The sequence below is a fragment of the Acomys russatus genome, chromosome 24 (genome assembly GCF_903995435.1).
Source record: "Acomys russatus chromosome 24, mAcoRus1.1, whole genome shotgun sequence".
In the NCBI taxonomy this organism is placed as follows: Eukaryota; Metazoa; Chordata; class Mammalia; order Rodentia; family Muridae; genus Acomys; species Acomys russatus.
In genome coordinates, this window is record NC_067160.1 from 52891706 (window position 1) to 52895978 (window position 4273).

The 4273-nt window shown below is 52.4% G+C and overlaps 1 pseudogene; it reads right to left on the bottom strand.

The window, feature by feature from the left end:
* Positions 1-923: 923 nt before the first annotated feature.
* LOC127207000 (nucleoside diphosphate kinase B-like) lies at positions 924-1186 on the bottom strand (annotated as a pseudogene).
* Positions 1187-4273: the final 3087 nt, after the last annotated feature.

Genomic DNA, 4273 nt, shown 5'->3' on the forward strand with positions numbered 1-4273 from the left:
AAGTGAGTCCAGCCCAGCCAAGGCTACACAGAGAAACCCTGTCTCAGGAAAACAAGACAAAACAAAACAAAAATAAATAAATAAATAAAAAGAAAAGAAAAAGGGGGCTGGAGATATTGCTCAGTGGTTAAGATCACTGCCTGCTCTTCCAAAGCACCCAGCACCCACATGGCAGCTCACAACTGTCTGTAACTCCAAGATCTGATACCCCAACACCAAGGTACACAAATTAAAATTAAATAAATATATTAAAAAAAAAAAAAGAAAAAGAAAAAGAAAACTAGACAGGTGCTTCCTATCCAGGCCCCCGGACTCCCATATCCACCAGCCTAGCTTCCCACCCAAACCCTGCATTTCCTGGTGAGTCCCTGGGCTGGAGGTTGAGGCCAGAGCCTCAGTATGATAGGCAAGCATCTTCCCTTTGGGTTTCTCCATAGCTCTGTTGTCTTTAGTTAGTCCTTTAACATGTTTATTTTATGCATATGTGTGTTGTGTGTGCATCTGTGCAAACGTGCATGCACTGTTGGGCTTCAGCCAGAACGTGTCAGATCCTCTGGAACTGCAGTTAGTTCTGATCCACCATGCTAGTGCTGGGAACTGAACTTGGTCCTCTGGAAGAGCAGCCAGCACACTCAGGCACTGAGCTGTCTCCCCAGATCGTTATCATCATTATTGTTGTCATTAAAAAGTCCTTTTTGTTTTAGAAAGTATGACCCATCCACTCAGCGGGATGAAGAGCTGTGTCCAGGGACCTGTCACTAATGCTGAGAAGAGCCCTAGTTTATTTACCCTACTCATACACTCAGTCACGGGCACGAGACATCAGCCAATCAGTTCTTCAGGCCTAAACCATAGACCAATCTCAATCCCCCCCAAACGGTGCCAGGCTCAGAATCAGCTGGATTGGTCTCTCCCAGCATCACTCAGCCCGTTTTCACCACAGTGAGCCCCTCCCAGGCCATGGCCACCACAGGCCTTGAGCTCATGTACTCCACCAGCCCTGGGAAGAAAGGACAGTCTTTCAGGTCAATGTAGTGCTGTTTCGGGTGTTCTTTTGGAGCCTGAAAGAGCTTCAGGGCCGCCAGGCAGAACCTTTCTGCTTGAAGCACTTGATGATTTTACCCATCAGGTCATGCTGCACGCCGTCTGGTTTGATGGCTATGAAGGTCCACTTGAGGTTGGCCATGGTCCGAAAGCCAGAGGGTCGGCTGGGGTCAGCCACGAGCAATGGGAGAAGAGACACTAGAGCGATCACCAGCCAGCACGGGGTGGGAAAGGAGGGGCACGGGGCAGGACACCACCTTTTTTTTTTCAGACAGATGTCCCTGTGTGGCCTTGGCTATCCTGGACTTGTTCTGTAGACCAGGCTGGCCTGGAACTCACAGTAATCCACCTGCCTCTGGCTCTGAGGGCTGGGATTACAGGCCTGCACCACCACACCTGGTGATCTTTATTTTTTGAGACAAGGTTTTGTCATATATCCCAGGCTGACCTTGAACTCACAGATCTCCTCCCGCCTCTGCCTCTCATGTAGCAAGAATTAGTCCTGTGCTGCAAGGATCACTATTTAATATTCTTGAATATTCACTGCCCTGTTCCTAAGTAAGTACTGTCTAGTCGGGCTGGGTACCTCCTCTGTGGAACATTTTGGTTTGGCACCGGCCAGGCAGGGGAAACCATGATGTCGCCTGGTTCATGGCTGTCTCTAGACACTTCGGTTTCTCTTCAGCCTTTTCTTACAGTTGCAAAGCCACCTCAAGGGTCATTGCTCTGTGGTGACTGTCTACAAACCATTGATCCGAGCTTTGAACTTGTATTTTGTTCATGAGATCTAGGACAGGTAGAGAAGTTGCTCAGCCGGTATATGCTTGCCAGGAGTGCATGGAAGCCCTGAGTCTGGTCCCCAACAGCATATAAAAATAGGCTTGGTAGACATACCTGTGATCCCAGGGCTCAGGAGGTGAAAGCAGGAAGCCATGGAGTTTGTCACCCTTGGCTACCTTGTAAGCTAGAGGTCAGCCTGAGCCACGTAAGACCCTACCTCAAATATATATACACTTGGTACTGGGCACTGCCCTGCAGCAGCCACAGGAAGCCCATCCGGTAGGCAGCCAGACAGTCTAATATGGGAAGGGGAGGCTCATCGTGTGGGCGCTGAGCTCCTCAGCAGCGCTTTCCTGTGGAGAAGAGGTGCTGGGGTTGGGGACATCGGCCTGGGGGTGCTCTCCTCCTTCTGTAACCTGCCTGGTGTTTGTCTGTTTTGGTCAGCTGAAGGTTCCCTTTGGGCAAGCCACAGAGTGGAGATTGCGCCATTTCCGCGAGTCCACATGAGCAGTCACTTGACCGGGGTGCCCTAATATTCGTTTGTGATGTTGGTGCTGCCCCACAGACAGATGGTCAACTGCAGAGCCCTCACATTCACTCTCTCCTTATTTAAAATGACATTAAACAGGTCATTTCTAATACCAGGACAGGATTTTTCAGCTTCCCATGTCCCAACTCTGCAGAGAGAGGGTTTTTTTCCTCCGGGTGTCAGTTACATGTGTTTCCTCACCCCCAATAAATCCCTTAGCTGGGGGCGGGAAGCACCATAACAAGGTTTGAAGGAAATCATGGGCGTGCCGCTTTCCTGCTTTTTGAGCAACAGGCTTGCATTTTCCTTTGCACTGAGCTTCACACATTACACCCCTGGCCCTGGTGTCCTCTGCAAGTCAGTCCCCAGCCCAGGATGCCTGGCAGAGGGGATGTGCAGAGACACAGCCTGGGTCACATTCTTACCCCTGCACCAACCACAGTAAGATGGGAAGGCAAAGTCTGGGCATCTGAGCAGCCAGCCAGGAGGCCGATGAGCCCAACCTTTGCCCGTTCTAACGGATTTTCTAGGAAAGAGGCTTCTGTGCCCAGAGCAGGGACTGCAGAGCATCAAGCCCCACAGTGGATTCCTGACCCCTCTCGTGTCAGGCTGCAATATGAAAAGAAACATCATCTGTGCAAAAGAGAGCGAAGAGGCCCGAGAGACCTTTCCTCCTGCAGCTCTCAGATCATGGATGTCAGACTTGGGTCTGGCTAGCAGAGTGGACTCCACAGTAAGTGGCAAATGACAGCCAACAGTGCCAGTGTGGGGCGAGCTGGCCAGGGTGCAGGTAAGACAGAGGCAGGCAAATGTGGCTCATAATGTAGAGGGACAGCAAGTAGGACCTGCATTCCTGGGGGGGGGGTGTGTGTGTGAAGGGTGACACCTGGATTTAGGCCTGCTTGCAGCTCCCCAGAGGCAGAGGAGTCTCCTAAAAGAAGGAAGGGCACTGGCACATGTAGGTTCAAGAGTGACAGACCAGCCAGGCCTCACCCCAGCATCCTAGGACCAGCTGGAGGCCCTGGACGGTCACTGGAATTCTCCCAGCGCTGTCTTCATCACTCCTCTGCTTTCGGGGCTCCCGTAAGGGTACAGAAACACATCTCACTGTTAGGAGCTTCATCACAACCACAGCGGTGATTGCTGCCTCTGTGGTGTCCGTGCAGATCAGCACCTGCCTCCTGGAGAGGCTTGTCTCCTCTTGGTGCCTCTGCCAGGACCAGTTGGCAAAGATGGCTTCTGAAGCAGAGGACAGGGGCTGGTGGCCACATGGCCAGTATGGCCCAGACCAGTCAGCACCCTGAGCCAGCTGTCTTGCCTCACTTCTCTGAGACTTGAGGATACACTGGCCAGAGTGAGGAGGATGAGGTGACACACTTTTGAGCACTTAGCTCCACATTTGCTATGCAGGCTTAGCTCAGGAGCCACGAGCCCCTGAGGTGTGCCCAGAGGTTTGGCGGTTCGTGACGGTAATCCCGAGAGGCTGAGGTGGGAAAATTTCCCTGAGTTCTAGGTAGGGCTGGGCTACAGAAAACCTGTCTCTGAAACCTAAAACAAACAAAAGAAGCCCCCAGAGGCCAGAATTAGCCAGCTTCCTGGGCCAGCACATATACACAGGGCAGGAGCTGAGCCAGACAGGGCCTGTTCATGAGGGAGGGGCCACCAGGCAGCCTGGCCCTGACTGGATGGCAGGCCTGTAATCTACAGTCAGTGAGAGCTTCCACCTAGCCCTGTAGTGCCCACAGCTCACATGTCCCCAGAAGGCCTCTGCAAAGGAAGCAAGCACACCTGCAATGCGCCTCCTCAGAGCTTCACAACGACAAGCACAGAAGACACACTCAGTCCTCACCCCTCTGTGGGGGTCCCCACATGTCCACCTCAGGCCCGGGGAGAGGAAATGAGATGGGACCAGCCAAGCCC